We start from the raw sequence: 25,700 nt of genomic DNA on the forward strand, positions 1-25,700 counted from the left end.
GCAATTTACATATGCAGTAAACAAAACCATCAAAGCTCACAAGGTGGTTCGGGAGTTAGCATGTCTGGATCATAAAGAATGCCTGGTCCTCGGGCAGAGACAATGATGGTATGCTACATAAAAGGTAAACAAAGCCATCTAGCTAACAACGGGAAGAGGTAACAAATCAACTAGCTATGGCAGTCGTTCTCAACCAGGGGTACATGTATCCCTGAGGGTACATCAACTCATTTAAATATTTGCCAAGTTTTACAACAGGCTACATAAAAAGGACTAGCAAAGTCTGTACAAACTAAAATTTCATACAGACAATGACTTGTTTATACTGCTCTATATCCTAGCCACAGAAATTTAAGTACAATGTTTATATTCCAATTGATTTATTTTATAATTATATGGTAAAAATGAGAAAGTAGGCAATTTTTCAGTAATAATGTACTGTGACACTTCTGTATTTTTAGAACAGATTTTGTAAGCAAGTAGTTTTTAAGTTAGGTGAAACGGGGTACACAAGATAAATCAGACTGCTGAAAAGGTACAGTAGTCTGAAAAGGTTGAGAGCCATTGACCTATTGGGGATGGAGACTGCACCCCCAGGAAGCCTCCCTGCTTCTTGAAACATGGTCAATGAACTTTAAGAGATATGCTTTTCTATGATTTACCGCACTATAAAAAGAGAGACAGTCAACCCCTAAGGTATCTTTCATCTACGATGCCAAGGGAAAACCTTCCCTACCATTCTTTTTCCTTCTCATAATACCCCATCCCTCACAGCAGACCCAAACCCCTCTTCCCCTATTACCACCTACTCTTGGACCCCAATTACCTCTGCCCTCTCGAAGAACAGTCACATGTGCAAGTTACTTTCTTTTCAAAAATAGTTTCAGTGCCTTCTGAATATTTTGTTGTACTAAGATTACATTTCTCTGAAACAATAATAATTAAAAGAAAACTTGACAGATGAACTTTAGCAATATGCCTCCCAACCTTTTCCAGATTTCTGCCCCAGGTGAAACTTGAACTGATTGACACTGACTCAGTGGGTAGGTTAAGAGGACTACTGCAGCAGTTCCCAAACGGTGGGTCGGTCACATTTTGTTTCGAACACAGCGATCTCGTGGTCACAATGAATGGAGGATGCTTTACAAAATGGCATCCCCTGAACAACTTGACCTCACACACACCATACGTAAGAGGTCACACTCGGCAGATGACGCACTTTTGTAGCAAAAAATGGCATCCTCCATGCTGTCTGGGATCCTGGGAGAAAATAATTAATTAAAATGGGGTTGTGCTGGCAAAGAGTTTGGGAACCCCAAAATTTCCCAAATTTCAGAAGACTTACAATCCTGTTAACTTCTTGGTGCATGTTCAGTGCAATCTATTAGGAGTGAGATTAAGTACATGAGGCAGGCAACAAGCCTCACAGGAAAAGAAAAAAATTATTTTCCAAACAACATTTTAATTTGATTTTCCCCAGAGGGCTGGTGCATGCCATGCAATCTGTTGGGGTAACCTTTGAGCAGAAGCAGCTCTGGTGTGATAATCTGAGCCTTGGTTTTATCTCTATCCATGAGCAAAAAAGTTGCTAGAATCTCTCAACTTTTTTTCAAGTGTGTGTGTGTGGGGGGGGGGGAGAGAGGGAGTTGGGGGAGGAAGGAGGGCTGTATCTCCGGAATCCCTTGGTCAAATAGCCCCAAACTGGCTCACTAACAGAACCCCCACTGCCATGAGGCACACCAAATTCAAGGCAATCTGAGTAACCATGGAGATTTTAAAGCACTCAGAAGAGTTGAGCTTTAAACAGTTTGGCCCAAGAGAATGCTGCATGCCAGAAGATTGGAAAAGGGAAACCTTCAGAAGATATGTTGTTATACACTGAATTCAGTACAAACAGATGTGTATAACAATACACATTATGTAGACATAGTTGTCTGTAAAGAATACCACATAGAAACTGGAGAATTGGTGCCCTCATTGTGCTATAACCATAAAGGAAGACTTGATCCCTTACTTTAAGAGTTTTCAGCTAGATTAAGACAAGAAATGAGTGAAAGTAACAAACAATAGGAGGGAATGGGAGAAACAATAAGATTACGGAGTCATAAAGGTCAATATACACAATTGGATTCTACAAGCTTTTTGCTAAGCCTCTATTTTCTTTCACAAAGTTTGTTTGTTTGTTTGTTTTTTTTGAAGAATTTAATTGCATATAAATATCAGATACTAATATTTTCACTTTTAAGTTATTACATAAAACTGTTTTGTATTCCACAGTTAAACACACCTAAGATATTTACATAAATTGATGCTTGGGAGTTAAGTTTGTATGGAAACGAGTTGTTTCGAATTTTTGAACTTTTTATAACTTGAAAAGAAATGTATTTGTTGAAAGCTATGTTTTGGAGGTTAGAGTTAAACTTTTAATTGGATGTCTAACGTGACGTTTCATGTGACTATTTTTTAGAGAATACATGAATTTTTTCTACATTACCCTGATGGACTGTTTCCGTATTTCAACGCTGAGTGGAGTGGAGTGGAGTGGAGTGGAGTGGAGAGGCAGGAAGCAGAATGGCTCGAAGATGCTGCAGCTCACTCCTCCTGAGGAGGGGTGTACACGTGCAGGTAAGGGGATAATGGACAGACTGAAGACATTGAAGAGATAAATTAGAAAGTAGGGAACTGAGTAAATGAGAGAGAAAACAGATGAAGAGGTAAAGAATAATAAGGAAAGAAAGATAAAAGTACTGGTGGGCAGAGGTAAAGTACCTCTGGTGGTAAATAAAACAGTGCAGGAAGAAATAAACCACGTAATGAAATGTGGAACGAAGCCAAGAAGTTATAAAGCAGGGGGGAGGGATAGCTCAGTGGTTTGAGCATTGGCCCGCTAAACCCAGGGTTGTGAGTTCAATCCTTGAGGGGGCTGCTTAGGGATGGGGCAAAATCAGTACTTGGTCCTGCTAGTGAAGGCAGGGGGCTGGACTCGATGACCTTTCAAGGTCCCTTCCAGTTCTAGGAGATGGGATATCTCCATTTAAAAAAAAAAAAAAAAAAAAAAAAAAAGAAAAGAAATACAGTATGCTACACTTTATAAAATGTATTAATTAGAAAGCTAATCAACAATCTATGACTAAAAACTGTGCATAAATAGTACACCATCAATTACATTCCTTAAAACACTGAGCAAATATTTTTCACTTTTGGTAGTAGGCTTGTGTGTATGCATGTTACAGTCTTTAGATCAAGGATATTCAGACTGAGGCTCGCAACTGGCTCTTTAATGCGTCTCCTATGGCTCTTTGAAGCACATGATATCAAAACACTGTGTGATTTAATTATTAACCAATCCAAGTTATTAACCAATCAAGATGCTGTAGTTAATAAAATTTTAGTTAATAAAATAATACTACTTGGGTAGTCATTATATATATATATATATAATGTGTGTATATATATATATATGTGTGTGTGTGTGTGTGTGTGTGTGTATATGTGTGTGTGTGTGTGTATATATATGTGTATATACACACACACACACACACACACACACACACACACACACACACATAAAACACTAAATATTTCCCCTCTCATACTGTTTAAATATAAATATATAGAACTATCGTCAATGAAACCATGAATTCACACTGCTGTGGCTCTTTGGGTAATGTTGATCACTAATTTGGCTCTTAAATCACGGAGATCTGAGTATCACTGCTTTAGATCATATTCCCCTCATCCCAGAAACCCAGCCTCACTCAGTGCACAGAATGGACAAAACTCAAAATTCTATGTTTCTTTATCATCTTTTCAGTTTGTGGTCTCTCACATTCTTTACTAGACAGACAGACCAAACTCTGCTCTGAATATGGAACTTACTTTCTTCACAGGCTTTTCAGTGACATTCATCAGTGCAGTACCAGCACCTCACAGACATGAATTTGTCTTTACAACACCCTTACAAGGAAGGGAAGTCATCCCCTTTTCACAGATGGGAAACTGAGGCACAGACTTTGAGGTCAACATTTGTATAGGTGTCCACTAATTTTGGATGCATCACTAACCAAACATTTAACCTGAGACATCTGGGGCCTGATTTTTCCAAAGCACTGAACACCTGCAGCTTCCTTTAACTTCAACCAGAATAGAAAGTGCACCATCCGAAAGTCAGACCTTAAGTATTTCAAGACACCCAAAATACAAGCAACGCTTTGGGTATATCTGCACAAAGATACAAGCCCTGCGGCAAAGCTGTGGCTCGCTCAGGTTAGCTGACTAGAGCTCCCAGGGCTGAGGCTACAGGGCTAAAAATTGCTGTGTAGACATTTGGGCTCGGGCTGGAGCCCAAGCTCCAGGACTCTCCAGCCTCGCAGGGACCCAGAGCTTGAGCTCCAACCCAACACCAAAATGTCTACATAGCAATTTTTGAGTCCCAAAGCCTGAGCCCCATAAGCTGACCTGAGCCAGCTGTGGGGGGGGTTTATCTCCATGTAGATATACCCAGAGTTTCCAACTCTAACATTCTGATTTGATGTTAAATATGAAGTTTATAGCAAAACCAGGGACAAAACCCAGTTCTGCTGGGTCTAAATCTAGTGCCTTACTGACAAGATCATCATTCCTCATTTACCATATACCTGTCAAGTTCTGCAGTGAATGAGGCAGGGGTCCTATGACCTAATTATACAAAACTCTTAATTCAGTCAACTGCGTGATCTGAATGAGTAAGAGATCCTGAGGGGAAAAAGTAGTATGTGAAAATGTAATTAAAGTTGATTATGCACAGGCCCAAGGAACGGAATTACAACCACAGAGGCAACTTTAATTCTGGCATTTTCTAACTTTTGGGTGCTTGACTTTGCCACCTTAATGCTATTTTAATCTAAATTTTTGTACAAAATATCTTTATTATTTTCAACTGAGGGCTGATCTACACTTAAAACACTGCAACTGTGCTGCTGCAGCGCCTCAGTGAAGATTCTACCTATGCCGACAGAAGATCTTTCTGGGGATTAGAAAGTACCAGAATTAAAACCTTGGTTCTGGGGTTCAGAGGTACTTGTTCTATAGCCCCTGTACTTTCTTTGTTAGTAGTCTCTCATGGGAAGAGTCCCACAAAGGAGGAGACGGTGGTGCTACATAGTGATTGGATAAAAGAAAGGCTTTGAATTAGACATTATACCTTCCTTTACTCGGTCTAACACCCATCTGTCCATAACTGTTTGGTTGGTAGCTATGTGCATGTTTAAGGACGCAAAAGAAAACTATTTCCTGCCCAGGGAATCTAAGTCCCCCCCCTCCCTTTATCCATGAGGGTGGAAGATTGAAAACCTGACCTAGAGACTTTTGCAGTACTGTTACTATAACCAAAGAGCTTGGCTGAGGGTGCACATTAAAAACAGGAAAATCGCTCCTGTGGGATTTGATATAATTTGTCCATCTTTTACAGACTGGTTGACACAAATGAAATAGTACAAATGTGTGACATTAGAAGAGAACTTAAGAGAGACAAGAACAGCACTGAGGGAGCTGATAAATACAGAGCAATTGGCAGAAAGATCAAGAAAGGAATGAAGGTGGCCAAGGAGATATGGATTGAAATACAATGCTCTAAAATTGAAGAGTGTATCAATAATAAAAATAGCAAATGAGTCTTCCAGGCTGTAAAAGATCTGACTAAGGAAAGATGGACCAAAGCTAACACAATTCAAGACAAAGAAGGGAACAGTCTTACAGAAGAAAGGGACATCATCAATAGGTGGACAAACCAGCAGACAAACGGAGATCCTAGTGTCTTAGACAGCCCAGATTCAACAGAGGAGGATGACTTTCCAATACTACGTGAAGGAGTGGAGACAGCTGTGAAATCACTCAAGAACGGCAAGGCTACAGGTATTGATGACATCCCAGATGAATTGATGAAATTCAGAGGAGAAATAGTAATACATGTACTCACCAAGATCTACAACAAGATCTGGCACACCGGTGAGTGGCCCTCCACATGGACAGTCACTAATCATCACTCTGCCAAAGGAAGGCAGCCTGCAAATGTGTCAAAATTGCTGGACCATAAGCTTATTAGCCATCCCAGCAAAGTGATGTTGAAAGTCATATTGAACAGATCGAAGCCACAAGCGGAGAACATAATTGCTGAAGAACAGGCTGGCTTTCATGCTGGAAGAAGTACTACAGAACAGTTCTCAAATTATGAATATTTATTACTTCACCCACCGTGGAAACTTGCTCTCCAGCTCATGGAAAAAAACCTCTGCTACCCAGTAACTACCTGCTTCTGGATGGTTCTGGGCACTTTCAAGTAAATGGCCATGCTCTGTCTCTTTGTAGGTGTATACCGATAAAGATACAAACAGAAAGCCATTCATTTATCAGGGTGTCATAAGGAGGAGGGAGAAAACTTGTTCACACCTTAGCCTCTAAGGATAGAACAAGAAACAATGGGTTTAAACTGCAGCAAGGGAGGTCTAGGTTGGACATTAGGAAAACGTTCCTAACTGTCAGGGTGGTTAAACACTGGAATAAATTGCCTAGGGAGGTTGTGGAATCTTCATCTCTGGAGATATTTAAGAGTAGGTTAGATAAATGTCTATCAGGGATGGTCTAGACAGAATTTGGTCCTGCCATGCGGGCAGAAGACTGGACTCGATGACCTCTCGAGGTCCCTTCCAGTCCTAGAATCTATGAATCTATGAATCAACTGCCTCCCTCTATGTCTGCAAATAAATATAACACTGCAGTGCAAAAGGCATGTGGCTTACACAAGCAGGAGTCCTGGACTGTTAGTTCTTTTGTTTTTCTGTGGGTAGGGGAGTTATGTAATGAAGCAGAAGGACCAGAGTGTGCAAAAAGAAAAAGAAACATTGATGTCAGAGCAGGACACTGTGGAATGAAGGGACAAGATTCTTCAGAGTGCAGACTATAGCGTCGATTCCAACACTGGGAATTGGCGTGGGGCAAAAAAAACCTGCCATCATTGCATGTCTTAAAATGGGAATATTTCCAAGGAATTCCTGTACCTTTGGATAGAAGAGAAGCATGCCAAATGTAAACAGTGCAACAAAAAGATGGTTGTCTGAATGAAATCACGTTATGAAAAATGCTCCTCAGAAGGCAAGGACTTTGTTCAGACATGTCCACATTGTCTTCAATCTGGATCAAATGGTTACTAAACTTATTTTTACACCACTCTTATGGATTGCTTATCGGCGAGTAAATGGTAACTTAGATTATCATAAATGTGTGTTTTGGGTTGATTTATGCATTTCAAAATGCATTCATATATAATTGGTATGTTAGTTTGTTTTGGGAGTATTTATCAATTACATTTTTACTTACACTGTTGGACTGCTGAAATTATTTTGTATTGCTCAATATAATCAAATGTCCTAAGTAGATATTTCCTGTTTAAAAGTAAAGTTTTATTAGGATTTATGAATTTTAACATTTAAAAATAAATTTCCAAGCTATGTGGTAAATGCAAGAGATAAGGGTTTAAACAGATTTAGATAATCCTTATGATTATCCTTATGATAAAACTGGACTTAACTTCTCATTTAAACAGTGGTACAAAGAGCTGGAGTAGGAGGAATCTTTCATTTACAAGCTCATTTTCTTAAAGCAGGACACTGAGTAATAACTCAATGTGAGTGACTTTTTTTAAAACAAACAAACAAACACCATTTTGTTTCCGAGTCCTGCTAGGCATAACAAGTTATGAATGTTATCACCTGCAAGATCTACAACTTCAGAGCCATCTGCTGATACCACTAGTAGCGCCGCAACTAACACACACATCCAACAGTAAATTACCTGTATCAAAAAGAGAGACTTCTTCATCATCCAGTAAAACCACAGATGAGTTCATAATCAGGACCAGCAAATTCCAGCAAGTCTCCATAAAGGAAAAGATTGCTCAGTTCATTTATGCAACAAGTTCTCCCTTTTATCTTGTTGAGACCCAACATTTCACAGGCATGGCTCAATCATTACAACTAGGCTATACACTACCCAGCAAAGCAAACGTTGCTGAATACAGCCTACGAGAAGGAAATTGAAGAGTGTGCAAAAAACATCGACAGAAAGTTCATTAATCTGAGTCTTGATGGGTGAAGCAACGTACACAATGATCCAGCAATATGTGACTGTGACAACAGAATATGGGCTTGTCTATCTTATAGAAACTATTTATATATCAGGAATCCCTATACAGCAGAATACTTAAAAGAAGTAGCAGTAAAAGCTATAATAGACTGAACAAAAACTCCAAGTGTCAAGTGAGTAGCTTTGTCACAAACAATGCTCCAAATGTAGCAAAGATGAGAAGAAACCTAGAAGACAATTAAAGGAACCTGAAACTTGTAATATATGGGCGCAATTATCATTTGATACATCTTTTAGCCAAAGACTTAAGTACAACCCCAGGAATAAAAGAAAATGTTGTTGAAATTGCAACACACTTCCGTAACAACCACTTCACTGCAGCTTCACTGAAGGGAGCAAAAGAATCCAACTAATTTTCCCCTAAAGGTGTACAATGGAATTTAGTGGTTGACTGTTTTGAGCTATATTAAGAACTGGTCTATTCTTATGACAATTTATGCAGAAAACTGTGATAAAATAGATGGAACTACCACAGCCAAAATAGTCAACATCAGGCTAAAAGACATGTAGAAGATAGCTGAATATACTGAAACCTATTTCCATAGCCTGGAACAAACTGCAGACAGATTGCTGCTCTATTGCTGATGCTGTCAAAATTTGGAAAGAACATCAAGAGACACTGAAGAAGCAAATACCCAACAACAAAGTTAAATTACATGCAGTAAAGAAGCAAGCAGATCAAGCACATATTCCCCTTCATTTTCTTGCCAATATTCTCAACCCAAAGGGTAGATAACTAAGTGATGAATAAGAAGATGCCGCTGCTATGGACATCTAATCACCACCCATCAACCATAATAAATTTCAGGGCTAGAGGTGAACCATTCAAACAGTACATGTTTGCTGATAATGTTTGAAGGAAAATCACACCACTGAACTGGTGGAAGTCACTAGCTAAGTGTAATGGGGTGTACTCCCCACACCAGCCTGAAAGAGTTGAATTAGCCCAGGTGGGCCCAATCAGCCAATTAAGCTGCAAACTGATATAGGCTGACTGGGGGGCACTAATTAGAAGGAAGCTCACCAGGAGGCTGGCAGAGGGGAGCAGGGAGGAAGCTTGCAGCGTCTCTCCCTGAGGTAAGAGAGACGAAAGGGGAGATAGGAATCCCTGAGGAAGGGTTGTCTAGTAGGCCATTACAGAAATGAATGCTTGAGTCACTGCTTGACTGACCAGCATAGGTCACTTACAGGTTTAAACTAGTGTAAATGGTGGATTCCCTGTAACTTGAAGTCTTTAAATCATGATTGGAGGACTTCAGGAACTCAACCAGAGGTTAAGGGTCTATTACAGGAGTGGGTGGGTGAGGTTCTGTGACCTGCAATGTGCAGGAAGTCAGACTAGATGATCATGATGGTTATTTCTGACCTTAAAGTCTATGAACATAGATTCCACCGCTTACCCCACTCAAGATTATTCACCCATTTGACCTGGAATACAGGTATGGGAGAGAGAACTGGCCACCTTTCCAACTTGGGAGGGTGGGAAGGAGAGCATTTTTGCCTCAGTACTTCAAGTAATGGGATGAAAAAAATATAAATCAAGGAAACCCTTCACCTTGATTTGGTAAGAGGAGAAAAATCTACAATCCTTCTCACCAGTTAAAGTGAGGGAGAGAAGAGAGAATGTTGCAGGAGGCCAAGGCCATTGTTCCAAAACAGAAGGGGGGCGTGTGCGTGCACATAGGCATGGCAAGTATTCCTGAGGGAGGACAGTGAAACTGAGTGGAAGTGACATCAGGGTCGAGTGGGTGGCTTAATGCGTGGAGTAGTGCAGAAGGGAGAAGAGGGGACACTGAATGGTCAGAGGGAACATAGTGCAAGTCTAGCTATTAAACTTGTTTTTTGATTCTCAGCAGTAGTGGGAAAGTAGAACAGCAGGTCCTCTACTAGCAGTTACACACAACCTCCTGCAGAAATAAAAGCTGCCCTCAAAACATTTCAGCCAGTTCCTTTGACTGCACAGGATGCAAAAAACTTTATAAAGAAATGCCAATACAAGTTTAACATAAAAGTATGACAAGGATGGAAGAAAATAAGACACCTTAAAAAAGTAGCCTCCAAAATCAACACAGAAGGCAAGTGAGAATCCTGGAGGGAATCTTTTAAGAGGTTCTCTTTAGAGAAGCCGAATTAGAGGCATGTAGTTCTCCCGTCTCTAAAAATATTATCCATGAGTAACACTCTGCAGTTTGTAGGATGTCCCAAAAGGAGCATAAGGGAAAAGAGTGTACCAAAAGAGAGTTGAAGTTCTTGAAAGCATTGTTCGAGACTCCATAGCTAGGGATGAGTCAAGTTTTACACTTCAATAGGACTAAACTCCTGGTTCACAGTTTAAAGAATTGTTTCCAAATATGACATAATTAATCCTCAGAGGACAAGTGATTTTTTTTTAGGTCATCTTCTGCCTAAAATTTTTCCAGAACAAATAATTTAGGTTTTCTAGTTTTGTTTTTTTTAAATTCAACAATTGTTCCCTATCATTAGTTCTGGCCTGAAAGTATGTATGCATAAATATTGAAAAAAAATAAATTAAAGCATTCAATTATTACTCTGTTCCTATAGTTATGTGCTGAGGCAAATAAACAGGGCATCTCCACTTGATCTCATTCACTCTGGTAAGAGCTTGGAGTAGCTCATTGAAGTCGATGGAGTTAGACCAATAAGACCAGAATCGGTCTTGATACTCAAACTTCCACCCATAACAGTTTCAACTCAGTGATCACAAACATGAGCAAAGCTTCACTTAATTGCAGAGATACAAAACATTGTCATGTTTACATTCATAGAAAGGCAGTTGTCAAAAATCCTACTTAGACATATATTCTAAAGGCCATTATTCTTTTGAGGATTTTACCCCTTAAGTTTTGTTCCACAAAGGAAGCACATTTTTGGCATCTGGTTTTGATATTATATTTTAAACGGGTACACAAAGCCTGCATACCAGTCAGTTATGTCAAAAGAATGTTTAATCAATCTTTTAAAATTGAGCAGTACACATATATAAGTAGTTCCACATCTTTTAGCATGAACTGGTAGATTCTAGGACTATGCTTAAATAAGAGCCACTGAATTTTGCTCTTCCATTAGTTCACTGGCTTGCCCTTCTATTATGCCACCTGAAAGGCATGAATTTGTATTTGTTAAATCTGCTGTTTAAAAAGGAACTACTTTGAGTAAGTCTGCTTACCAGAATTTACATAATGGCTAAGCAGGTGGCAAGCTAGGAACAGTGGTGCAAGTAAAATCCATTTCTTACGGGTTAGGGGAAGTGGGAGGGCACCAGCTAAAAGGGGGCATGTGACCCTCCACGTGATTCCTCCCAGCCCAGGGCCCCCACGCTCACCCCATCCCACGTTACCGGGGGGCGGGGGGGGAGGGGAGAGAAGAGGGGAGGTTCTGTCCTCCTCCTGCTGTGCCAGAGACTTTGGAACGGCAGCAGGAAAAGGAGCAGAACATGGGGCCGCTGGGCAGTCCCACGCCAGCAGCTCCTCCAGCAGAGCCCTACTGTCCCCAGCCCCGCCCTCTGCCCTTCCACACCAGAGTGCAGGGCTGGGGGCAGTACAGCCACTTGTGTCAGTCAGGGGTTTAAGGGGGGGGGGGAAACCTGACCAACAAAAGTTTTAATGACAAAAGAAGGGCAAGCATGGACAGTGCTTTGTCAGCAGGAGATGCTCTCCCGCCAACAAAGCTACCACCCATCATTGTTGGTGATTTTATTTTGTTGGCAGGAGAGCTCTCCTGCTGACAAACAGCAGCTACACTGAGTGCCTTACAGCGGCCAGGCTTTAGCAGCACAGCTGTGCCGCTGCAAGCTGGGGAGTTAATAATTGAAGTGTTTTAATAACACGTGCTGCAAAGAGCTGCAGGAGACATTGAAGAGCCACTTGCGGCTCACGAGCCTCAGTCGGAGTATCACTGTTCTAGAGCATAGAGAATGAAACAGGAATCCCTCCTGGAGGCAAAAAATCCAAGAAATGTTTTTCAATGTGTGGCCAGAGCATCTTTTTAGTTGCTTTGCAAGCATCAGTGATGGAAACATCTGAGACAGACCATGACTGCAGCCCTGCCTTGAACTGTGGAAGTCACGCCACAACCATTTCATTTCAAAAGAGACAGAATACAAAAAAACATTCCAACATCCACTTAGTGAAGATCTTCTTGGGAACAGCATTGGATAACAGACTAAAGCCCTTCGAGAATTTGAAAGTAGAACCAAAGTACAAGAGGACACCACCAGGATGGCCACGGGAACTCTGACAGAGAGAAACTCAGCTAAGTCTTCAAGACCACTCTAGGCCCAACAACTGATCCACCATATACTAGATTTTTTTTCCAAGGCTGAAGTTCACTACCACCAAGAAAATGACCTCTATAAGAAACTTAACCTCTTGGGACCTGAGAGGTTCAAAAGGTTTAATCAGTTTTGTCATGTACACATTAAAAGCTCAAAGAGTCATGCTCTGTGTTAACCCAACGGCTGCAGACACACTGATGTAAAATTTTAACTAATTCATAATTCATGACAGGCAAATAGCCACAAAAGCTATCTAGATGAAATTGGTCATCAGGCTCAGACAGAAGGTAACCAAGTAGAGGTACCAACTTGGATCTGACTGCATCATACCACAATCCCTTACCATCAAAAAGTATGTTCTTCTGGTAGATTTCTTCCAAGGTGGCAGGACACAAGCCTGTGAATCTCTACCCTGTCAACAGCTAAGCTGTCAGCGAGAAGGTTCCCACAACGAGATAAAGCGAGGGTATCCTAGATCAGTGGTTCTAAACCAGGAGTCCGGGGCAACCTGAGGGACTATAAACAGGTTTCAGGGGGTCCACCAAGCAGGGTCAGTATTACACTCACTGAAGCCCCACTGCATGGGGCTGAAGCCCAGGGTCCTGAGCCCCGCCCACCTGGGGCTGAAGCTAAAGCATGAGCAATGGAGCTTCGCAAGGGATCTTGTGGCATGGGGTCCCAGATAATTGCCCTGCTTGCTACCCCTTAATGCCAGCCCTGGCTTTTACATGCAGAGAGCCAGTTACTGTGGCACAGGTAGGCCGTAGAGTTTTTACAGCATGTTGGGGGAGGCGTGAGTTTCCGGGGGGGGGGGGGGGAGGAGGTTGAGAACCCCTGTCCTAGATCTGAGACCAGACTCTGCCAAAGCCAAATCTCATCAAGCTACCTACAAAAGAGTTAGGTAGAGTCCTCTGGCTTTGCATATTCACACACTTGTGAAATACATATCCCCAACCTCATTTCCTTCCAACTACACTTGTTTATGGACACAGGAACCTCAGTGTCTGCTTTGGATTCAAAAACCTACATTCTGTTTCTCCCAGTAAGATGGGGCATATTTACTGTTTGCCAGGAAGGATTAAATTTCCTCCAGAATCTTTCCTGTTAATGAGGAGCTCAAGAGCACTCATGTTTGGGGGAGTTAACCTGCAGTCTTGTCCCTATTTTCTAAAAATCTAATTTTGTAGTCTTATCAAACAGTGCTCAGGATTCTTGAACAGAGGTGACCAGTTCTCTTGAAGGGGGAAAAGAGGGGGAACAGTGTTCTGGCAGGCTGCTAATGACAGAAGGCAGACTAAGTACTTCAGAACCTTTAGAAAAATCCTTTGTTATTTTCTGCCTGCAGAAAAGGGTCTTAGGACCCTTTGGCTTCTGCTGTTTAGTCAGAATACCCAGTGCAGGGGTTACGGGGCTTCTTCCTTTTGAAATCAGCCATCAACATGAACAATTTCCAAGGGAAGCCTTTTCTTTTCCCCCATTATATGAATGTTTGCCAAATGCTTGGTGCTAGGATGGCGAGTGCAATCCCAGTAGCCACAACTTCTAGAATGTTTGAATCATGCAGCACTTCTATGCCTGCAGCCAAGCAGACATTCATTCATGAGGCAGCACCTCTTGCCACTATATCACCTGCATCCAAAGTAGACTGGGTCTGCATCCTCGTGAACTAGCTTCATAAGCTCCTGATATTCCTCTTGGAGAAAAGAGGCTCAATTTGGGTTGAGGCCTTCTTACCAAGCTCCACCTGATCTCTGGTCAAGACGACTTAGTAGACTATGGCACACAGGTTTACTGGTCTGACTGAAACCACTTTGGAATATCTCTGTGTCACCATTTAGGATTCTGAGGCACAATACAGTGAACAAAAGTTCTTGTAATGGCCACCTCCATCACCAAGAGCTTGGGGGGGGGAGGAGGAGGGGAAATCAGAGACTTAACCAGTGGCATTCTTATGGAGGATGGACTTTGTACAGCTACCTCATCTTGAAGGTAGTCAAAGGATTCACCACATCCTCTCCAGCTAGTCTAAAATAAGGTACCTCACATTTACAGGATTGAAAGACTGCAGAACCCGGGAGAGATTACAAATCACAATTTGGCTGACTTAGAGCTACTGTAAGAACTGGAAGTAAGTAGGGTTCTTGCCTGAAGAGGCAGTCTTGTACAGGCAGAGCCCTCTGGCTCATCATTATCCAAAATACAGTTCCATCACTCTGATAGTCAATTTACCTTCACTCAAACACCTGGATTTGTTTAGACAATGGAGGGCAGGAGGGCCCTGTAGCACGCCAAGTGCTCTGCTAAGCACCAATGCTAACTGTCCAGAGCCCTCAATGCAACTGTGCCAGAGTTTCCTTTCCTTGGCTTTGGTGCAAAAAGCACTCTGACTGCACTCAGATCTGACATCTGGTAATAAAGGGCAAGATTAATGCCTTAAAACTGGTACTGGCTTCATCACAGCCTCACAGAACACCCAGAACTGTTTGGGCAAGACTGAGGAGCACAGAGTGGTTCCCCAAATGCAGAAAGGGCAATCCAAAAAAAGCTTGAAACAGGAGCTGTCTAGAATACAGGTTTCAGAGTAACAGCCGTGTTAGTCTGTATCCGCAAAAAGAAGAATAGGAGTACTTGTGGCACCTTAGAGACTAACGAATTTATTAGAGCATAAGCTTTCGTGGACTACAGCCCACTTCTTCGGATGCATCCGAAGAAGTGGGCTGTAGTCCACGAAAGCTTATGCTCTAATAAATTTGTTAGTCTCTAAGGTGCCACAAGTACTCCTATTCTTCTTTTTTCTAGAATACAGGGTTTCAACTGAAACATGCTGGGGAGCTGTTGACTCTTTGCACCCTCACCTCTTATGTGAAGCTTCATCTCATCCAGCAAAGTGAAGCTCAGTATCATATGACATATAACAAAGCCATCTGAGCGATGAATATTGGTGGGGGAAGGGACTCCTACATTGATACAGGTGGTGCTGGCACCAAATTCTGATGGGCAAGCTATCATGGCCAACTCGAGTTTCAGCTCCAAGGGTTTACCCTTTTAAGTACACTGGCTGACCTCAGGAGTCTTCCTGGGCTGCCGAAAGGAGAGCTTCAGTCCTCTGCAAAGAGCTCCTCCTGTTTCTTCAGTGCCATGGTGACACTTGCTGACATGTCACCCATGCAAATCACAGAGGTGTAAACAACCAACTTGGCCATCTGTACTAGACATTGTTCTACCACACAAGTTTTGAACCTACTGAACAGTCTTCCTTGGAAGCCACACCTGAAATAAAACAAGAGAGACACTACTGCAAGAAGGGAAGTGCCAGACCAATGAACAATCACCAGAGAGACTGACACTGAATCACTGAGGTGCCTAGACTCCAACACTAGTGTGCCAACAACAACATTACAACCAAACAGGGCTAAAGAAATAAAAACCTTACTCTGGAGTAACTGTGAAAGTCTAAACACTAAGGCTGACCAATCAGGAAGAGCATTCACAGCAAACCCCTCACATATAAAAACAGGTCTAAGTGACGCAGAGGTGGTCCTGTGGAAAAATAATGTAATCAGAATTAAATATTTTATCAGAACATATACTCACATGGAGGCAGAATTAAGGTTACAACCATAATTCTGGCATTTACTAACAATTCAGTGCTTGACTTTGTAAGTTTAGTGTTCCTTTAACAGTTTACTTTTAATATGAATTCCCCCTTAATTAACATTGCAGCAGTAACAGTTGTTCTACCAAGTTGCAATTATGTCCACTCAGCAGTCTCCAACATACATGAGATTGTTTTTCTGCATTTTATTCTTCATCTTATTCCAAAAGAACAACTCTGTCTACCACCTTTGTACGTTGGAAGTATCTGGATATGCCAGACTGATTGACTTCAGCTAAAGCTCATCTTTCCTTTCACAAATTATTCAAAGCCTACAGAAGTTCTCCCTGCTATTTTTAAAACTACTAAGAAGTTTGTAGTACAGTTTAAAAAGGGATACCACCTTAGCCAAGTAAAACAACCACAGTTGCTTCTGTAGCCTCTCTCATCACCCGAAAAGACACAGAACTCACACCAGGCCCAAATTCAAGACTTATTTAATGGCTACAACAATCCCACCTCCACTGCCTCCAACCCTGATACTACTTTCCTGGGAGGCAATGTGCACATTCTCCACCAGTTGTGATTTTAAGTTCATCCCATCTCTCCCCCTGTGCCCTGGCCTGAATTCCCCCTCATGCACATCCTCTCTTCAGGCCCTCCCATTCCCAAACGTATCATATGCCTCTCATTCTCTCCCTGGCATGGATTCCTCTCCTTCTCTCTTCCTCCAGAGCCTAGATACACACTCAACTCTTCCCCCTCCTTTTCCCAAATGTCCACCCAAACTACAGATCAATGGACAAAGAGAAAGAAGCAGATGTATACATTTTAAACTATCATCTTTGATACAATGCATCTCACAATCTTACTCATCATTCATTCAACTGGTCTGAAAATCATCACACACTGAAAGCTAACTGAAGAAATGGAAACAAAACATTCTACTAAGTGGCAAATCTCTGAATTGGGGAGGTGAGATCACTGATATAGGTTCACAGGATTTAACATTCTAATCTATAAAGATTAGAAACACAGGAAGAAAATAAACATGGCTTGGAAAAATGCAAATAAATCTAAAATACAACCAATAGGGAGGAGAAACCTGGAAGTCAGCAATGCTGTTCAAGACCTACGGGTAAGTGGACAGCAAATCGGACATTAGAACTCATATTATAAAAGGTTTTGAGAATTAATGATACATTAGATAAGTTCACAAGCAAAAAATCTTTAGCTTTTGTATTGACTCACTCTAACCATTAGAAAACAAGGAAATGTAATTAAGTGGTCATTCCTTAACATCCCACCCTCATTCACACTTCACAACTCAGTACCATGCACCTCTAACATGTACACACAACACTACAAACTCACTGGACCTCAAAACCTGAACTCCAACTTCAGCAACATGACATATGCTTGAAGACATCTCTTTACTAAATTATTCTAGTGTGTGTTATGTGCACATGAGGGAAACATGAGGTTGGAATCAAGTTTGTGCATTCCATGCAAGTGTTATTAACAGAGATAACTTGGTGTGGATATTGGGTTAGAGATGCATGGTACTTTGACTGATAGGAAATCTCAGAGCAGGTAAACATGAACCATGGGTGTTAAGGGTGGATCAGTAGATGTTACATTTAATAAGTTTAGATTGCTTAAATTTTTTGGGGTGGTAATTTCCCTAGGTTTTATTAAATGTGGGTGTTTGAGGGGGTATCAAGAAAAGGGAAACGCAATGGGGGAGGGGAAGTGTGCACATCCCCTATAGACACCATGCAGTAGTTTTCCTCCCTTCTTCTACTGGTTTTACCCATGTTAAGTAGGGGCAGGGTTCTCTCCTGGATTACTGCCCCACATAGCAGCTCTTCTCTTCCATTATTTTTGTACTACATAATGCTCATTCTGCACCCTGGTTCCTGGCACTATTAGTCTCCTTACCAGGCATTCTAAGGAAAAGAAAATGTGAGAGCATCAGAATAAAGATAGTAGACTTCAACAAAGCAGACTTTACCAAACTGAAAGAACTGGTAAGTAACCTCCCATGGAAAGAAAAATCTCAAGGAAAAAGGAGCTCAGGAGAACTGGCAGTTTCTCAAACAGACAATATTAAAGGCACATCAGCAAACTATACCAATGCAAAGGAATGAAAGGAAGAGGCAAATATGGCATCATCAGGAGCTCTTTAATAACTTAAATAAAAAGAATCCTGCAAAAAGTGGAAACACTGAAAATTGCTAAGGATGAGTACAAAAATTGGCATCACAGAGACTTAGTGGGAGAATACATGTGACTGGAATATTGGCATAGAAGGATACAACTTGCTCAGGAAGGACAGGCAGGAAAAAAGGGAGGAGGTGTTGCCTTATATATTAAAAATGTATACACTTGGATTGATGTTGAGATAGAAATAGGAGGCAGACTTGTTGAAAGTCTCTGGGTAAGGATAAAAGGGGTAAAAACCAAGGGTTAGAACTGGAAGGGACCTTGAAAGGTCATTGAGTCCAGCCCCCTGTCTTCACTAGCAGGACCAAGTACTGATTTTTGCCCCAGATCCCTAAGTGGCCCCCTTAAGGATTGAACTCACAACCCTGGGTTTAGGAGGCCAATGCTCAAACCACTGAGCTAGCTATCCGTCCCTCCCATGGTAGGGTGTACTACATCTAACCAGGAAGAAGAGGTGTACAAGGCTTTTTTTAAAACACCAAAGCACAGCACTTGGTGGTGATGGAGGACTTCAACTACCCAGACATCTGTTAGGAAAAATGACACAGAAGGGCACAAATTATCCAATACATTCCAAGAACCTGTTGGAGACAATTTTTTATTTCAGAAGGTGGAGAAAGCTACTAGGGGAGAAAGCTACTGTTCTAGATTTTATCTTGACAAATAAGGAGGAACTGGTTGGAAATTTTAAAGAAGGCGGCAGGTTGGGTGAAAGTGATCATGAAATGGTCGAGTTCATGAGTCTAAGGAATGATAGGAGGGAAAACAGCACAATAAAGATAATGGATTTCAAGGCGGCAGAGTTTAGCAAACTCAGGGAGTTGGTAGGTAAAATCCCATGGGAAGCAAGTCTAAGGGGGGAAAAACAGTTCAAGAGAGTTGGCAGTTTTTAAACAGACATTATTAAGAGCACAAGAGAAAACTATCCCACTGCACTGGAAAGATAGGAAGTATGGTAAGAGACCACCCTGGCTTAATCACAAGCTCTTCAATGATCTAAAACTCAAAAAAGAGTCTTACAAAAAGTGGAAACTAGGTCAAATTACAAAGGATGAATATATAAAAAAATAATACAAGTACGTAGGGACAAAATTAGCAAGGCCAAGGCACAAAATGAGATTAAACTAGCTAGAAACGTAGACAAATAAGAAGAAAACATTTTACAAATATACTGAAAGCAAGAGTAAGATCAGGGACAAGGTAGGCCCATTATTCAATGAGAAGGGGAAACAACAACAAAAAATATCGAAGTGGCAGAAGTGCTAAATGACTTTTTTGCTTCAGTTTTCACCAAAAAGACTCAACATCTATCATAGTGAATGTCAGTGAAAATAAGGTGGGATCAGAAGCTAAAATAGGGAAAGAACAAGTTTAAAAAAAAGTCTTCAAGTCACCAGGGCCTGATGAAATGCATCCTAGAATACTCAAGGAGCTGACCGAGGAGATATCTGAGCCATTAATGATCTTCAAAAAGTCATATAAGATGGGCGAGATTCCAGAGGACTGTAAAAGACAAATGTAGTGTCAATCTATAAAAAGAGAAACAAGGACAACCTGGGGAAATACAGACCAGTCATCTTAACTTCAGGACCTAGAAAGATAATGGAGCAAATAATTAAGCAATCAATTTGCAAACATCTAGAAAATAATAAGGTGGTAACAGTCAACATGGATTTGTCAAAAATAAATTGCGTCAAACCAACCTAACAGCTTTCTTGGACAGGGTAACAAGCCTTGTGGATGGGGGGAAGCGGTAGATATGGTATATCTTGACTTTAGTAAGGCTTTTGATACTGTCTCAGGTTACCTTCTCATAAATAAACTAGGAAAATATGACCTGGATGGAGGTGCTATAAGGTGGGTGCACAACTGGTTGGAAAACCGTTTGCAGAGATTAATGATCAGCAGTTCACAGAGAAGCTGGAAGGGCAAATCGATTGGGGTCCTGCAGGGATCAGTTCTGGGTCCGGTTCTATTCAATATCTTCATCAATGATTTAGATAATGGCATAGAGAGTACACTTATAAAGTTTGTGGATGATACCAAGCTGGGAGAGGTTGCAAGTGCTTTGGAGGATAGGATTAAAATTCAAACTGATCTGGACAAACTAGAGAAATTATTTGAAGTAAAGAGGGTGAAATTCATTAAGGACAAATGCAAAATACTCCACTTAGGAAGGAACAATCAGTTGGCACACATACAAAATGGAAAATGACTGCCTAGGAAGGAGTACAGCGGAAAGGGATCTGGGGGTCATAATGGACCACAAGCTAAATATAAGTCAACAGTGAAACACTGTTGCAAAAAAAGCAAACATCATTCTGGAATGTATTAGCAGGAGCGTTGTAAGCAAGACACAAGAAGTAATTCTTCCGCTCTGCTCTGCACTGATTAGGCCTCAACTGGAGTAGTGTGTCCAGTTCTGGGCGCCACATTTCAGGAAAGATGTGGACAATTTGGAGAGTCCAGAGAATAGCAACAAAAATGATTAAATGTCTAGAAAACACGACCTATGACAGAAGATTGAAAAAATTGGGATTGTTTAGTCTGGAGAAGAGAAGACAGAGGGGATGTGAAAACAGTTTTCAAGTACATAAAAGGTTGTTACAAGGAGGAGGGAGAAAAATTGTTCTTGTTAAACTCAGAATAGGACAAGAATCAATGGACTTAAATTGCAGCAAGGGTGGTTTAAACTGGACATTTGGAAAAACTTCCTGTCAGGGTACTTAGGCACTGGAATAAATTGCCTAGAAAGGTTGTGGAATCTCCATCATAAGAGCAGGTTAGACAAATAATTGTCAGGGACGGTCTAGATAATACTTAGCCCTGCCATGAATGCAGGGCAATGGACTAGATGACCTCTCAAGGTCCCTTCCAGTCCTACTATTCTATGAATAGAATACAAGCATGTAGGGACAAATTCAGAAAGGTTAAGGCACAAAGGGAGTTACACATAGCAAGGCAGTAATAAGAGGGTTTTTAAAATACATTAGGAACAAAAGAGAGCCACAGGTTGACCACCCCACTCTAGCATATCTCCCCTTAGTCATCTGTTTTCCAATATGAAAAGTCCCAATCTTTTTAGCCTCTCCTCATATGGTAGCTGTTCCATCCCCCTAATCATTTTTGATGCCCTTCTCTGTTCCTTTTCTAGTTCTGATATATTTTTTTTGAACCAGGGTAACCAGAACTGCACGGAGTATTGAAGGGGTGAGTGTACCATGGATTTATATAGTGGCATTATGATTTTTCCATCTTATTATCTATCCCTTTCCTAATGGTTCGTAACATTGTTAACTTTTTAGATTACCACTGCACATTGAGCAGATGTTTTCACAGAACTATCTATGATGATTCCAGGATCTTTCTTGGGTGGTAACAGCTAATTTAGACCCCATCATTTTATATGTATACTTGGGATTATGTTTTCCAATGTGCATTACTTGCGTTTAACAACACTGAATTTCATCTGCTCTTTTGTTCACCAGTCATCCAGTTTTGTGAGATCTTTTTGTAACTCTTCACAGTCAGCTTTGGCTTTAGCTACCTTGAGTAGTTTTATATTATCTGCAAATTTTGCCACCTCATTGTTCACCCCTTTTTCCATATCATTTATGAATACACTGAACAGTACTGGTCCCAGTTCAAGCAATTTCTAGGATTAGGAGGCCAACTTGGAATTCTCGAGCAATTGGCACTAATTAGCACTGCTGCCATCTCCAAGGTTCCCCCAAAGAGTAGCATAGTAAGCAGGAAGAAGCAGGTTGTAGCACTGGGTTCATATCTCCCCTTCAGTGCCTTCTATAGCACAGCTCTGCCACTATGTCAAAGATGGTGATGCTTGACATAAGAGAAACCTTCAAGCAGCGATGTCTTCTACAGGAGCTGTAGACAACTGTTGCCAGGCAAGACTCCCACTCTCAGAATGGGGGCATTAAAACAAAGGGTTCATTGGGGAGAAAGGCATATCCCCATCCCTCCTATATCCTCCACTATTACTTCCCCCCCGCACTCCTAATCAGCGCCTTTCTTGTCTCCAGCTCTACCACATGTTAGCGTAGGATAGATCAAGAGACTATCTCTGCCTGCCAGATTCCAAAATTGCTCCCTGGACATGCTCCCTCCTCAGCACAAATTTCAGTTCAAGAAAACTGAAAATCCACTCCCTCTACCCATGTGGTGCTCACAGCAAGGAAGAAAAGAAAAGGGAGCTGGGATATGAGGGGTAGTGAGCAGTGTCTTTCCCAGCTGCATTCCTCTGAGTTCAGCCTCAGACAGCAATTTATCTTTGGATCAGTACAGTAACCACTACTGTCAGATTGACAAATCATAGAGGGTTCATCAAACTTAATTAAGCAGGGGAAGAGGAGAGTAAGTAAAGGAAAACAGGGGGTATTGATGGAAGTGAGGGATGATGTACTGGCAATGCTAGTTTATCAAACACCCTGAGGATGATCAACTACGGGCACTGCCTGGGGAGTAGGGCTCCTGACTGTCTCCTACAAGGAGCGGGAGGAGTTTTAACTTTTCCTCTCTTCTGTTAGAAACCAGAAGGGGTCAGCATAGTTACAGGTTTCAGTGGTAGCCTCATTAGTCTGTATCAGCAGCAAAAAAAAAAAAAAAAAAAAAGGAGTCCTTGTGGCACCTTAGAGACTAACAAATGTATTTGGGCATAAGCTTTTGTGGGCTAGAACCCACTTCATCAGATGTAAAGTGAAAAATACAGGAGCAGGTATAAATACATGAAAGGATGGGGGTTGCTTTACCAAGTGTGAGATCAGTCTAATGAGATAAATCAATTAACAGCAGGCCTAATCTGATGGTATCCAGTTTGCAAATTAATTCCAGTTCTGCAGCTTCACATTGGAGTCTGTTTTTGAATTTGTTGTTGTTGAAGAATTGCCACTTTGAGATCTGTTATTGAGTGACCAGAGAGATTGAAGTGTTCTCCTACTGGTTTTTGAATGTTATGATTCCTGATGTCAGATTTGTGTCCATTTATTCTTTTGCGTAGAGACTGTCTGGTTTGGCCAATGTACATGGGAGAGGGGCATTGCTGGCACATGATGGCATAGATCACATTGGTAGATGTGCAGGTGAATGAGCCCCTGATGGTGTGGCTGATGTGATTAGGTCCTATGACAGTGTCCCTTGAATAGATATGTGGACAGAGTTGGCACCGGGGTTTGTAGCAAGGTTTGGTTCCAAAACACCAATCAATAAAGAAAGATTGGGAGTGGCTGGGTCATTACAAAATCTAAACTTAATTTCCCCAATACTGATTTCTCCCTACTGTTACTCACACCTTCTTGTCAACTGTCTCTTACCACTTCAGAAGTTATTTTTCCTCCCTTGGTACCCTGCTGTTAATTGATTTATCTCGTTAGACTGAACTCACACTTGGTAAAGCAACCCCCATCCTTTCATGTATTTATACCTGCTCCTGTATTTTTCACTTCATACATCTGATGAAGTGGGTTCTAGCCCACGAAAGCTTATGCCCAAATAAATTTGTTAGTCTCGAAGGTGCCACAAGAACTCCTTGTTTTTTTCCCAGCATAGTTGGAAGTTATAAACAATAAGTTTAAAAATAGTTATATATCACCAACATTCGATGACACAAGAACCCATAGGGATGTGAACGTATGAGGTCAGCAGTCTGACGTTTCTAGGTGCCAAGGTCATGTAGCTGCAAAGATCAAAAAAACTGGAGACACCCTGATGTATTTCTGAAAAAGAGGATTTTAAAATTTATATTGTATCCAGCAGCAAATACTAATGTTCCTAAGACCCTCAAAAATTAAAGAGAGCCTCAGCATGTTCTGTAGTTTTAGGGCTTTACACTGGGAAGTTTACCAAAATAGCTATTCTGGAATGGTGGTTTCAGTATAACGCCGTGTGGACACTTATTCCAAAGCAAGACTGCTCACAAAGGGCTTGTGCCAATATAACTATTCTGGAGTAATTATTCCAGAATAGCTACTTCCATAAACATTCAGGGCTTCAGATAGTAAGGGCCCATGAAAATCAGATGTCTAATACAACCTTAGCCATGATACCACTAAAACTTTTCCATAATACATCTCTGCCCTGAAATTCTTACAATCAACATAGGTATCAAAATAAAGGGGGGGGGGGGGAATCACTTCAGGAAACAGAGGGTGAAGGTTCCTGGGACTGCTTAGAGAGGTGAGTTTTAAAGGAAAGAGGTTGAGCTTATGGCAGATGTAGACATGATGTTGCAGCTATAGAAGGTAAAAGTGATAGAAGGCACAAAAATAGGAATGGGGAAAGGAGACAAAGGTTTGAAGAAGGCAAAAGGATGAAGCAGAGAGTGAATAAAGAAAAGAGACAGAGATGGTGGGGGTTAAAGGCAATGTAGGGCCTTCTATGAGGATTATGCTCCTTTTATGAATTCAGAGACAGGAAGCCTAGGAAGGATCGCAGTAACATTAAGTCACAGGAAAGAAAGAGGACTTTGGCAGCAGCATTTCAAACAGACTGGAAGGAGAAGAAACAAGAGAAGGAGAGGCCAGACAAGAGATTACAGTAATAAAGGCAAGAAGTGACCAGGATATGGACAAGCGTTTTAGCAGTCAATACAGGACGATTTTTGAAGAAAGAAGCAACAGGTGTTAGCAAAAAGACAACATGGGTCAGAGTAGAATAAAAGGTCATAGCAAGATTACAGGCTGAGACACAAGAAAAAGTAGAGTATCAGAGGGGTAGCTGTGTTAGTCTGGATCTGTAAAAAGCAACAGAGTGTCCTGTGGCACCTTTAAGACCAACAGATGTATTGGAGCATAAGCTTTCGTTGGTGAATACCCACTTTGTCACACGCATGAGAAAGAGTAGAGTTATTAATGAAGACAGAAAAGAGAAATTAGGAGAAAAGATGAGAAGGTCTACTTACCAGTAATTAGTTTTGAGTAGATTGTCAGTACACATCCTCATTACTGGAATGCAGGATGCATGGGCCAGCACTGCCAACACAGAAGTTGAAATAGTGGCTGGACACCCAAGATGTCAGCATCAGCTAAGTATGCTAGAATGGATAGGGGGTATGGAAGTGTCATGAGTATATAGGGATACAGGAGTGATAATGAATTTATAAGTGGTGATGAAGTCAGAAAGAGGAAAGTATGCAGAAGAAGCGAAAACGGAGAACTGAAGGACAATGGCAGACAGAAAGAGGGGAGTACAAAAAACTGTTCAAAGGAAACTGAGCTGTCAGCAACTCTAACTGTATGACACCCCATCTATTCAATACATCATCCAAGTGCAAGATAAGGAAGAAAAAGAAAAAAATCACAACAATCAAGAGGACTAAGTCATCAATCAGGTCAAAGGCAGCAAAAATTAGTAAGAGAACACTCTATGTGACCCAGCCCCTTCCTCCTTACCCCC

At 41.3% G+C, this 25,700-nt stretch overlaps 1 protein-coding gene across 2 annotated transcripts in view; it reads right to left on the reverse strand.

Annotated features, from left to right (window-relative positions):
• The window catches only part of ELAVL1 (ELAV like RNA binding protein 1), a 93,081-nt gene that overhangs the window by 66,448 nt on the left and 933 nt on the right, over positions 1 to 25,700 (reverse strand). Inside the window, exon 2 of one of the 2 annotated variants that reach the window (XM_054013346.1) lies at positions 23,903 to 24,022. The exons of the other annotated variant lie outside the window; for it this stretch is intronic. The gene's annotated coding sequence lies outside the window, so the exon portion shown is untranslated. The remainder of the gene's footprint in view (positions 1 to 23,902; positions 24,023 to 25,700) is intronic. 2 annotated transcript variants of the gene reach the window in all.

Source organism: Malaclemys terrapin, chromosome 24, assembly GCF_027887155.1.
Source record: "Malaclemys terrapin pileata isolate rMalTer1 chromosome 24, rMalTer1.hap1, whole genome shotgun sequence".
NCBI classification, from domain to species: Eukaryota; Metazoa; Chordata; order Testudines; family Emydidae; genus Malaclemys; species Malaclemys terrapin.